Raw genomic sequence first — 13,577 nt, forward strand, 5'->3', positions numbered from 1 at the left:
TATGATTGGAATTCTGTTGACTTTCACCTGCAGGCTTACACTTTTCTACATGCAGCTAGCTCTCTATATATTCAGGCTATAGAGACTTGAATGAATGGAAGATGTGCAGCATGAGGTTTGTTTGTAAACAAAAACCTTTTTCACTTTGCAAGTAAGATTATAATTCAAGCCAGCTATTTGTGAGAACTGCAGCTGCCCTAAACTGCCCCAGACGTGCTGATCTGCTCTGTTCCCAAGCTGGTCTGCGGGGCGGAGGACTTGCTCTTTGCCTTTGCTGCCAGAACCACCACTGATATCAGCAAGGGAGAAATGCCATCAAGGCCCTTCCTGTGAAGATTCTAACTGCCAGCAAGCCACTTGCCTTGTGGGAAGAACAAGGTGTGGCCAGAGCAGTTTTTACTCTGGCCACTTGAGCCAGACACTGTTATCTACTTTACTCTTGGATTGGCCTGGGACAGCAGGTGCTTCTGAGGAGGATATGCTCTTTTACGGTTGAGGTTTGCGATTATTTAGCAAAGTGCCAAGGAAACTACCACTCCAGTTACAGAGTGCAGAGTTTAGTGGTTGCAACTATTTAAGGAACACACATGGAGATCACTGTAGAGTCTAAACTAAATTGATTTATTGCTGAAGCACATTTGGTATAGGAACAACACATCCTATCTATCAGCCACATAATGAATAGGTAAGGAGAGAGAGATGCTTCCATCTTCTCTCTAAGAGGAAAGGCTGAGGACTGACTCACTACAGGAAGTACCTGAGGAATCAAAGTAGGAGTCCTAGAGTAGAGGCAAGCAGGGACAGGTAAAGAGACCCTCACTAGCTACCTCTCCCAATGTTTGTTGTGAATCGCCCTGAGACCTTGGGTTAGGGTGGTATAAAAATGTGCTACAAACAAACAAACAAACAAACAAACAAACAAACGCTCCTAGTGGTCATTAGGATAGTTGGTAGAAAAGGTCGATGCACTGGAACTCCATCTCCAACATTTACTACCACTGAGGCATCACTGGAGGGCAATGTTAGAGGTATTGGCCCACTGGCATGGCCCTCCAGAGCAGACATACAGCATGACAGCATGCCCATACAGTACTGTACACCAAGTGCAATATTGTGCAGAGATCAGCACAGTGGGAAAGGTCTCTCATATGGAAGGTTTTTTGGCAAAGTGGCCCACACATGAAAAATAGTGAAGATAACTGACCTAATGCTATATGTCATCTTCACGACTTTTCACATGGCGGCCACTTCACCAAAAACATCTTGTGTGAGATCCATTTCCCACTATGCTGACTGCTGAACAGTACTGAACAGGGTGCTGGGTGGAGTTTTTAAGAGAGACAGAGCCCTCTCTTAAAGCTCTAAAGGGAAGATGCTGGGAAGGGCTACACTTCCCAGCACCTTCCAAGACAGTGCAGGGACTCAAGAGGGATCCATTTCCCTTAAAGTAGCCCCACTGGTACTGGGCAAAGCATAGCACTGCATGGTGGGGATGTTCATTTCCATATGGTGCTGGGGGAACTGTGCAGAGTATTCAGCCTTGCCTAAAGCTTCATAGGAACATAGGAAGCTGCCATATACTGAGTCAGACCATAGGTCCATCTAGCTCAGTATTGTCTTCACAGACTGGCAGCGGCTTCTCCAAGGTTGCAGGCAGGAATCCCTCTCAGCACTGTCTTGGAGATGCCAGTGAGGGAACTTGGAACCTAAATGCTCTTCCAAGAGCGGCTCCATCCTCTAAGGGGAAAATCTCACAGTGCTCACATATCAAGTCTCCCATTCAAATGCAACCAGGGCAGACCCTGCTTAGCTAAGGGGACAGGTCATGCTTGCTACCACAAGACCAGCTCTCCTCTCCTCTTCATACAGCCCCCCCCCCAAATAAGTCAGGGGTAAGTGCTTATGTGCTTACGGTTGATGGGGGCTCCCACTGAGCCCCGCCAGGCCTTACAATGAAGAGCACTGGTAGAGGGTGAAGGAAAATGCCTAAGTTCCTGCTCCCCAGTTCTGTATTTGTCACAAAGAACTGCATGAGCAGTTTGAATAAGAAACTATAGACTTATTCAGATGTTATCCAAAAGCCCCACTGTAGCCATGGACAGGGGGGTGAAGGGGGAGGACGTTCCACCTTCACTACATCGATTGCCCATGTCCCTTGCCACTCATGGTTATGATGGGGCTTGTCTGAAGAGGAAAGAACCCTCCTTGTGGTGGTGGGCACATCTGTGATTGTGAGGGTGCATACAGCAGGGTGTTTGGATAATATCTGAATCAGGCTTATGTTGCACTCCAAAATAAGCTTTGGGCTACAACATATATGTTGGAGATGCAGCTCCTGATGGCATCAGCTCTTAGCACCAGCAGCCCTATTGACCACTTAGGAGGCATTGGGGTAGAGAGATAGTCAGTAAGCGCAATCCCCCTCTGACCATGCTTTCTCTACTCTGATTCCCCTTTGTTAGACTGATAGTCTCAGGTTTCATTCTCTCACCTAGGCGCTTTCCAGATTACATGCTACAACAGTGTCCATTAAGTGTGCTTCTGTACTGCCTGTGTTTTGACATCACAGTCCCTGTGCTGTCAGCAAGGTGCCATTCACATTTCTGATGCCTTCTTATGGGTTTTATCTCTGCATTACAATGCTACGATGTTGATGGGGGAGGGAATAACTGTATTTTCCCATTTTAGGAGGTTTGTGAAAGCTAGAAAAGACTGCTCCCCCTGCTGGTGGCTTTGCACAACACTCTTTATTTACACTTTCAATATGATCCTGCCAAGCCAAAGTAAACTACTGCTGTTGTAGTGTGTAATCTGGAAAGTGTCTTGGAGAGAGAGACTTCTTTCTTCTCCCTTGCCTTCTTTCTGTATGTAGCTAACAACCAGGCATATAGGTCTCCCTGATGGATTTCCTAAATAAACTACTTCATTTGGAACTTTAACTTCATATCTCCAGACAATATTAATGAGCAGTGCTTCCTCATTTTCCACTGCAGCTGGGGCAGATAAAGAAATCTTCCTTCCTTAGTAGGGATGTATGAACCAGCTCAATGTTGAGCTGGTTCGCCATTGAACTGGGACAACTTGAGGGTTTGCCCTTGAATTGGACTGGGCCTGGTTTGGCTCAACCTCAAATCGGTCCAGGATTTGAAAAATAATTTTTTAAATAATAATAATAACAACAACAACTAACATGGGCACGCAAATAGCCCATGTGCATATGCAGCGGCCTTCAAAATGGCCCCTGTGACTCGGGAGAGGGTAAAAAAGGCCTGAAAATGGGCTGAATGGGCCCGGAAAAGACCGAGGTAGGGGGAGTGGGAGGTTCAGAGACACCACCCTGCAGTCATGGCAGCACTCCCAGAGGCAGTAAAATTGCCTGGGGCCAGCAGTGAGTTATAAAATAATATATTTTTAAAAACCTTTCAAACCCCGGACCAGCTTGAACTCAAGACGGACTGGGATTCATTGGTTTTGGGGTGCACAAAACCGAACATGCCAGTCTGGTTCAAGTCCACTCCAGACTCAGACTGAATTGGGCAAGCCAGTTTTGTGCACACCCCTACTCCTGAGCTCTCTAACAATATATACCCCCATCACCAGAAGATGGTCCTCTGTGAAATGCACGAGCATTTGGCCTGGTCCAAAGTATTGTTTTCTCACAAGATGTGTTCTAATGTGATAACCTAGCAACACTTACAAATATGGAAGTGAAAGATTCACACACCCCGTAAGAAGTCTTGGACCACTCCACAGTGGCTCACTCATTGTGAATGGTTCTTTGATCAGACGTCTGCACTGCTGTGCATTTTGCACAGTGACAGAGAGCTTCACAGTGGCTCCGGATTCCTCCCGAAAATATGCTTAGGGAAACAGTAGGGAATTGGCTTTCAAAACAATTGTCACAGCACTCCCATGTGTGCAGCCTGAACAGTAATTAATCCTGCTGTCATTTTGCAAGACTTCAAGGCTCTCCACATGAGCACTGTGGAGAGGCACAATTAACAGTTCCCTCACAGAGCCGGTTGGGGTGGTGGGGATTGGGGGCTGCCTGGACCCAGAAGCAGAGTTGCCAGAACCTAAGGGGTATACTCGTGGGTCAAATGGGCCATAAGCCAGAATTTGGCTTTTTAAAAGCCAAATCTGGCCACCTAGCCGAGAAGTCGCAGCATGCCCCACACAAATGCTGCAGGGGAACCCTAACACCAGGAGGCTTGTTGTAGCCTCCCAGTTGGGGTTCTACTAGTGTGTTGGTGCAGCACGGAGCTGTGGTGCGGCAGCTCACAATCACCAAAATGGGGTTAGCGGAGTTCTCACTCCACTAACCTCACTTTAGGGGAGGGGTATTTAGGTGGGATAGCCACCGCTGAACCGCCCACAAAGCCTGATGGTTCTCATGACCACTGGGAAATGGGCTGGACTCCTTTAGTCTGCTTTCCAGTGGTCATAAGAATAGCCTCTATACAGCAGAGAAAGCTCTGCACAATGTAGTGAGTTCTCACTAGAAAAACCTGGAGCAATGGAAGGACTCCTGCAGAGCTATGTTGCATGGGGGAAGACTAGGGCCCTGAACATTATCATCATTGGATTCCCCACCCTTATTGCAATGAGATTACTACACACAAAACATGATCAAGGATAGTAATAATATATGTGAATATAACTGAAAAAGAAGAGGAAAAAGAAAAATATCTTTAAAATAACTTAAACATAAGATACAACCAACACAGGAGAAAAAGAAAGGGGGAAAACAAACCCCACTTTCTTCAAAGGATATCTATCTATTATACTCCAAAGCATATACAATTCATTAAAATTCAAACAAGTAGCTGAAAATTCCTCTTCTTTACCTTTCCATCGAGGAAAAAATCCCCCAGTTCAAATGCTGCCAAGAAACATATGTCAATTATACAAAGTTGAAGTTCAGGAGTAAATTTGTCCTTCTAGTATTGTATTATAATCCTTTTGGCAACTCCTCAACCACAAAGAATCCACAATTCCTGATATAGGGCTAGATTCCATATGTTAGGGATGTACTCCAAAAAAACATGATTGTCCTTGACAGACAATGATAGCTGCAATGTCATGTTCTTTTGAATTTCAAGCCAAAATGGTACAGTAATCAGACAGGACCAAACCATATGCCTAAGTGTAGCCTTGTATAGATTACACCTCCAGCATCTAGAAGTCTGCAGCCATCCCTTGTTAAACATTCTCTGAGGTGTCCAATAAACACAGAATAAAGGTTTCTGCTGTATTAGCCACATTTTGAGATCTAAAGAGGTGAGTTTCACTGCCTTCAAAGCAACTCACCATTGATTTAATAAGATAGGGTATTCAAGACCATTGCTCCAAAGATCTCAAATACAGTATAATCAATATCAATCATATCAATATATTTCAGCTTCTGATCGAGCAAGGTTACAGGCTAAGGTGCCTCCAATACATGTTCCAGATCTAATAATAAAAATGGAGTTTCAGAAGCTGCAATTGTATCAGGACCAAAAAGCCATAATAGTAAATGCTCCAGCTGAATAAACTGCCAGCTAGCATTTAAAGATAGATCAAACTCAGCTCTCAAAGTGTCAAAATATTTAAAAACAGCCTCAGAAGAGATGAATTGATCTAGTGTAATGACGTTGTGGGAGGCTGAATTAGCCCAATAAAAAGATTTATGAGCAATCTTCAAACAAGGATTCTCCCACAACATCAACTTTACATGCAGGAAAGGATCAAAACCATATCTAGAACGCAAGGTTCTCCATATTTGCCTTGTGGCTTTAAACACCTGCAATGTCCTAGATCCATGCACAAATGATGAACCAAGCACCTGCCAAGGTTTCAATGGGGTCAAATAATAACTATCAAGCTGTGCCCAAGGTATGACCCAAAAACAGGACTCGTTGTTTCACCCTAAGATGGAAGAGAAAATAAATGCCCAATGATAAGCCTGAAAATGCAGAAAATTAAATCCACCTTCTTCAATAGGTAGTTGAAGTTTACGAAGTGAAAACCTGGGTGGGTGTTCTTGCCATAAGAAGTCATTGACTAATTTATAAACTTGCTAAAAATATGATGAAGGTATAAGAATTTATACCTCTTAAAAGATATATGTACCTTGTTGTTAGATTAATCTTTACTACATTTATTTTGTCCCATATACTCAACCGAATTGTCGGCCACTGATCTAAGTCTTTTTTCATTTGAACCAAAATTTTGAAAAAAAATTAAATTTACTAATTGAGAGAGCTTCCTAGGAATTACTATGTCTAAACAGACAAAAGACTCTGGACACCAACTAAAACCCCAAACCCTACACTCATCAGGAAAATCTGTAGAAACTAAAGGCATCAAATCTGATTTGCCCCAATTTATGGAGTAACTGAATAAATTACCAAACTTTTGAAGTAAAGAAATAAGATTAGGAATAGAGACCTCTGGCCTATCAATAAGACATAAAATGTCATCTGCATATAAAATCAACTTGTGCTCATTCCCACCTAGTGGAATACCCTTTATGTTATCTGAGTCTCTAATAGCACAAGCCATGGATCCTAACACAATATTTTAAAAGAGGAGACAGAGGAGGCCCCTGACGCGTGCCCTGTTCTAGCCTAATTGAAGGGGACAATAGTTCTTTGGTGATGACTTGTGACTAAAGAGTGATGTATAATAGCATAGTAACCCCAAGTCAGAAAAACTTGGGGAAAATCTAAATGTAATCAAAACATGTTTCAAGAACTCCAGATGGACCATGTCAAATGACGTCTCTGCATCTAGAGAAATTATAGCAGCCAGGTCTTGCTTCTCCAAGGATAAAGCTAATATATCAATCAACAATCTAAAATGATCTGATCCTTGGCGGCCAGATATAAACCCATGCTGAACTGAACGAATAATGGTAGGGAGCACAGTCTGCACTCTACGTGCCATCGCTGGAAATAATGAAAAGTGGCACAGACCTGTGGTTGCTCATGATGTCAATGGGAATTATCTTAGTCTTGGGGTTGAAAAAGTCAAAGTCTGCCTTCAAAAAGAGATGAAAGGCTTTTATGTTATTATTGTAATAGGAGAGAGATCGAGAGAGAGAGAGATCAGTATTTTCTAGTTCAAAGATCAAACTTCCTATGGATAAAGATTTCTGAGTAATGCTGAGGAAGTGGCACTAGGATATGCTTTGGGGGAGTACAGGAACCCTCCCTGTTGTATGAGCCAAGCATGAAACCTCTCTGAAGTTCAGGCCTTTATTGAGTCTACCACCAGCCAGCCTTCCCTTCTACTTCTTCCTAAGTAAACACATCCTTGTGAAACTGGTGAACTTGTCGTGGAGAAAGCTGCTACCAACAGGAAACACCTTGTAGGACTTTTCTTTAAGTGTTGGGCACTCCTGAGCATGCTCAGAAGCATCATTTCTTGGCATGGTGCATGGGAATTGTAGTTTTCAAATTAATATGCCTATTTAAGCAATTAGCAATATTAGCAATGTTATATATTTAAGCAATTAGGCTGAGATGCCAGAGGACACTACAAATCTCATACATCCCAGGCATTTCTGAAATTCATATTTGAAATCTTAATTTTTTTTGCCTAATTATGAATAGGGGCAACATTTAACTGACGCTCCAATGTCATTAGCAAAGTGTCAGCCAGAATTAGGAAGGTAACAACATTTTTATGGAATACAGTATAAAGGTGACATTGCATTATGCATTAAGGCTGTGCAAAGATTTGGGGGCCTATTTGGGTTGGGCCCACTTCTTCCCTCTTTAGCTTGAAGTGAAGCTCTGTCTGCAGGGGGCAAAGTGGATAAAATAGGAGGAAACCGACTCGAACCTTTCAACCCATTGAAGCTGCACTTGGGATCCTGCATCCCTCAGTCTACTTATTAGGACAGGTGGGAGCAACAACCAAAAAGATGTTGGTCTTTCTCTTTGCTCCCTGCCACAAGGGAGCAAGCAGCCACATCCCACAGTTTGACATGTAAAAGGACACTTCTTCACCGTTCCCCTTGGAATCCTGGGAAATGTTACAGGTGCTCTTTTCTGAAGTTACAGCCATTGCCAGTACTCCATGGGTAAAGATAGAAAAGCATCCTTTTAAACAGTCAAGCTGTAGAACATGACTGCTTGTTGCCTTGGAAGTCTAGAACCATTTTCCTCAACTCTGCTGGTCCTGGTATCAATCAATTTATTTATTTTGGTCATAGACCAGTTCAATAAGATAAAAAGATAAATAATTTTTTTAAAAAGGATAAAAACAGCAATAAAAGTTCATCACACCATGTGAGTCCACATTTGACATATTATATAGCAAAATTTAGCCACCATATATACATCAGAATTTGGATTGGTAAGCAAGTCATTTAAATAAAATTCATCTCGATAACCAGGGAAATTATTCAAAAGCAGGGTTATTAATTTACATCTTACTTCTCTATAATAATCGCAATACAACAGGACATGAGCGGTTGTTTCAATATGGCCAGATCCACATGGACACACTCTAGATACACTTGACGTGCCTGCGAATCTTCCAAATAGGACCGCTGTAGGTAGAGCATTTAGTCGGGCGAGGGTAAGGGCTCGCCTGAACTTTGGTATCAAGTCACTACTTAAATATGGAGCTGGCTTTAGCTCAATATTCTGACTACCAAGATATATACCGCTCGATAAGTTTGCCTGTCCCATTTGCAGCTCTATATCCTGTATACACTGTATAATTAAGCGCTTAGCTCGATCAAATCCTAATCTGGTTACCTCCATTGAGGAGAATCCATATGCTGATAATTTTTCCATGATTCCTAATTCCCAATTAGATTTAAAGGAATCCTCCAAGATAAGGTATACCAACCCAACTTTTGTAAATACAAGCTTTAGCCAGAAAAGTATAGCTTTCCAATAACATGATTCAATTGTGGTCAGTCCCACCTCTCTTCTAATAACAGAATTTGAGACACACCTTGGATGCTAGTCCTGGTAAGTAGCTTGAGAGAGGAGAGATGGAGGGCAAGGGGAGTGAAGCAAAGCTTTCAGACACCAAAGTGTTCAGCTTGAAGAGAGGCCCCCTCAAAGCTGGGCTGAAGGGGGCCAAGCAGGCGCGTAACAATGATAGGGCAAGGGGAGACAGTTGTCTGGGGGCCCCCCTGCCTGGAGGGGCACCCCAGGGACACCTCATGTGACTCCCCATTGTCCCCTGCCCAGCCCCATAGCCCCTCAGCCACTTGCCCTCTTCGCCGTCTCTCCTGCTTGTTCTGCTGGCCCGCAATCGAAGCAGCAGACAAGCTGCAAAGAGCTCCTTTTCTCCCGCCTCTCAGCTGATCGGCGGGTGGGCGGGGCTTCCACGGAGGCCTCCGTGTAGGCCGCAGTGAAGCCTGAACTCGAGTAGGGCCCAAGCAAGCCAGGAAGGAGGAGGCAGCCAGAGTGTTCTCTGCAGCAGAAGACCCCTTGCTGCCCTGCTTAACCCAGACCAGCATTTGCCAGGTAGAGTGTGAACTCCTTTTTGTGGTTACCTTTCCCGCCCCCCGCCCCCATATATAGGGATCTGCTTGCCATAGGGCTTGGATATGGGGGGGGGAGGGACTGAGAAGTCTCTGAATATTTATTTTGAAACAGCTTGGAAAATTTGCTGACTTAAAAAAAGCTATCTAAAAAGTCCTATAAGTGGCTTGTTTCATGGCAGAAAATTGCAAAAACTTCTGGAACAGCATTTTATTAATTTTATTTATTCATTCATTCATTTATAAATGCACTTATGTTCAAGTTGTTTTGCAACCCAGAAGGTCTGAGTGAGAACTGTGAAGCATGTGTGGTGCTTTTATTTTATTTTTCTTGTGTGTGAACTGCTCCCCAATAACTTGCAGGGACTTCAGGGTAAATCTGGCCAACATGTGAATGCAGCACCTCCATTCCAGAGGAGATGTGTCTTAAAGGGCTTTAAAAGCCTCCTGTGAAAAACCTCCTGCAATCAAACTTGACTGAATTTGTTCAGAATTCTGGGAAAACAAACATAGGTTCACCCTGCATGGTTGAAAGTCTCCTTTGCTGATCTGCAGCGAGGGGCCCATTTTAATAATTCATCTTTCTAGTGTGTTCTAGGCATCAAAAGTAATACAAATGTATAGTACTCAATGTATATCACTATATATTGTGATGTGTGTGTATGTGTGTATTCAGTGAAATGTATTTGCAGGCAGCATACTTATTTTGGAATATCAGACTTAAATCCTTGGGGGCCTGGGGTGTGCGGAGGCCCTGGACTTTGGGGGGGGGGCATTTTAAAATCTTGTCTCTGGGCCCACTCCAACCTTGCTACGCCCCTGGGGCCAAGGCAAATCAAAGGTCCTTTGGAAGCTCTGAAGAGGTCCCCAAAGTGAAGCAGCACTCTTTGCAAAGTCCTACAACTAATATTTCAACAAAAGGGATTTCAGAATCTGAACTTATGAAGGACTTCTGTTTCTCAGTTTCTGGAGGAAATTTCTGTTCCTGTGGTACAATATTTTAAATTCAGCATTGGAGAGCCATAATCATGGATCCAATCAAATATGAAAACAGATTCCTTCATTTGTTCAGCTTTCCAAGTCTACCTTTTCAGCAGGTAAAGGTAGACTTTGACAGCAGGCAAATAATGTGAGGACAGCTGGTCTTGTGGTAGCAAGCATGACTTGTCCCCTTAGCTAAGCAGGGTCCTCCCTGTTTGCATATGAATGGGAGAAAACATGTGAGCACTGTAAACTATTCCCTCAAGGGATGGAGCTGCTCTGGGAAGAGCATCTAGCTTCCAAGTTCCCTCCCAGGCATCTCCAAGATAGAGCTGAGAGAGATTCCTGCCTGCAGCCTTGGAGAAGCCGCTGCCAGTCTGTGTAGACAATTCTGAGCTAGATGGACCAATGGTTTGACTCAGTATATGGCAGCTTCCTATGTTCCTATGATCATAGCAGGCATATGGAGGTCTCTGCTGGTCTCCTTCCTGGTCACTAAGAAATCTTGAAACTGAAGAAACTCCCAGAAAAGAATTATTTGTGGCTGTGTTATGTGTGTGTTGGAAGAACATATTTCATGTAGGTATGCATAGTTTTTCAAAGAACCATACTGCGTATGATTGTGCATTTAATATTTTTAAAGGATTATAATGTTTCTTATTAATGTTTTTTCTGAAAAGATATTATTTGCTTTGCTTCTTTATGAGGGTAATTCAATTTATGTTTATGTGGTCTTCTACACTATGTTGTAAAATTATTACTGTTTTAAGTATTTGTAAAATAAATAAAAAAGTAAATGATTTTTTTAAAAAAAAATCTGCATCACTGTTCTGGTTCAAAAAGTGATTGCTTAGTTCTTATCAGGGGAGATTATAAGCCGAAATCTGTATGACATTTGAGTTATTAACTGCTTATTGTAATGGAGGTAATTGGTTTTATAGCTACCAACTCTAGCTGTGATTTTATGTGCATTTGCAAGAGTGGAATGCTGTTGAAATCTGTAGGCTACAGATGCCATAAGTACATTTAGACTTACAAGTTTTTCACTTTGGGATTTTGCAGCCAACTGCTAGCCTCTTGATTGCTAAAGTAGCACCTTCTGCTGACACTAAACTTGCACAGTAAAAAGGCAAAATGTGTAGCTGAACAATAAATCAGATATTACCTACAGGTTTGCTTTTACACTTTTATATAAACAGACACTGAAAGTTATGTTTGTCCCAGTTTCTGAAGCCGAACTACAAATGCACACAAGTTTAAAAAACCCCCCACTCCTCCAGGATTTTTCAGTTTTAAATAAGCATGCTTGTTTTATCTTAAGTAAATCGGGGATTCTTATTATGGCAGTGAAGAACCAGGTAAACAAGCCACTTGGTTGAAGCCTTCAAAAATATTGCTTTGAGTGTCAAAAGACTCTCCTCATAGTTTTCCTTTGCATGTAATATATTGAAATCAAATAATCTCTGCATATTCTCCAAGTATTTGGACTTTTTATTTGGCACCCAATGACATTTGTTTTTAACGTTTATCTGACAATTACTATGTTGTAGTATTTGACATGCAACATTTTTTTTTAGTATTTGATGTTATTGATAGTTGATATGCAAATATATAGTACAATTGCTTTCAAGAAATATTCCCCACATTAATTTTTGCAAAGGAAATTGTGATGGGTGAGGGGCTTATCTGACTCTTGCTAGGTTTAAGAAGCACTTGGAAACAGTGAGAAGTTTCCTTACTGAGCAGCACTCTTGGGATTAGCTCCTATTTGGGAGAAGGACAACATCTTTCCCTGCAGCTGAAAGGAGCTTTGGAAATCCTCCAAAGCAATGAAACTTCTGTTTTCAAATGCCTCCAAAACTCAGCCCACTGGAAGACACAAGATCTTGATCTGTCCCTAAACTGAGGAAGGGCAGGGTTGATTATGACCACAAATTCTGGCTGGCTGCTACCCAGACTTTTATGGATCCCCGTGCCCTTGATAGACACTGAGACCTTTCTCATGATCAGTGAGAAAGGGCTACAGGGTGAGTGGGAAGGAAGCCCTGAAATGCTTACTTCCTTGCAGAGGATCCGGGCTGCTGGTCTGGGCACAGAGATCACATGCCCACACCTGCAGGTGCCCCCTTTGGCAGCACCAAGGGTCGGGAGCCGGGGCACATTGCCCTGCCTCCGGAACTCCCATAATGCACTGTGTGAGTGTGCAGGGCATTATGGAGATCCCTCCTATGCCAGTCTGGACCCCCACAGTCCCCTAGCCGGGCTGCAAGCAGCCAGGGCTGGCATAAAATAAAATAAAATAATAAAAAGGGAGCGCTTGCTCCTTAAACTCATTTTGAAAGTGAGCTGCAGAGACGGGCTTGCCGCCATGCACAGGGGAAACTGGGCTGGGCTTCCTTAGTGTGAGAACAGCCTCACTAACCCTTCCCAGTGTGCACAGGTTACCTCCAGTACATGACAATAAGTAACAATAAGTTACAATAAGTACAGAGAAATATAGGTTTAAAATATGATTTAAAAGAAATAACGGTCCACTGGATAAAGTGAGCTCAGAACTGAAGAGACAGAAAGGAATACAATGCATTTTAAAAGTTACACACCATATTATTTATTTATTTACACAGTCAGACAGGTGTTATTGACTGGTTTGTTTTATACCGACATTGAGTCCTTCCCAAGGATTTGGGATGGCTGAATTTTATTGTCAATGTTCTTGCTGTTGTTATAGATATCGTTGCAGAATATAGGCTGTTCCCAGTAAAGTTGCTTTTTGCAATTGGCTGATGGACACACCATATTATTTCTTGTTTACACAGTCAGGCAGGTGTTATTGACTGGTTTGTTTTATCCAGACATCGAGTCCTTCCCAAGGACCTGGGATGGCTGAATATTATTGTCAATGTTGTTGCTGTTATAGATATCGTCGCAGAATATAGGCTGTTCCCAGTAAAGCTGCTTTTTGTAATTGGCTGATGGTGATTTCTGTGGCCCCTATGGTGTTGAGGTGCTCTTCAAGGTCTTTTGGAACTGCACCCAGGGCGCCAGTTACCACTGGGATTATTTGGGTCTTTTTCTGCCACAGCCTTTCAATTTCATTTTGTAG

The 13,577-nt window shown here is 42.7% G+C and overlaps 1 long non-coding RNA gene across 1 annotated transcript in view; it reads left to right on the forward strand.

The window, feature by feature from the left end:
- Positions 1-9,383: 9,383 nt before the first annotated feature.
- LOC128349382 (uncharacterized) overlaps positions 9,384-13,577 on the forward strand; it is a 167,766-nt gene continuing 163,572 nt past the window's right edge. The window contains exon 1 of the long non-coding RNA XR_008318784.1: positions 9,384-9,476. This is a non-coding gene — a long non-coding RNA (uncharacterized LOC128349382). The remainder of the gene's footprint in view (positions 9,477-13,577) is intronic.

The sequence above is a fragment of the Hemicordylus capensis genome, chromosome 1 (assembly GCF_027244095.1).
Source record: "Hemicordylus capensis ecotype Gifberg chromosome 1, rHemCap1.1.pri, whole genome shotgun sequence".
Taxonomy (NCBI): domain Eukaryota; kingdom Metazoa; phylum Chordata; class Lepidosauria; order Squamata; family Cordylidae; genus Hemicordylus; species Hemicordylus capensis.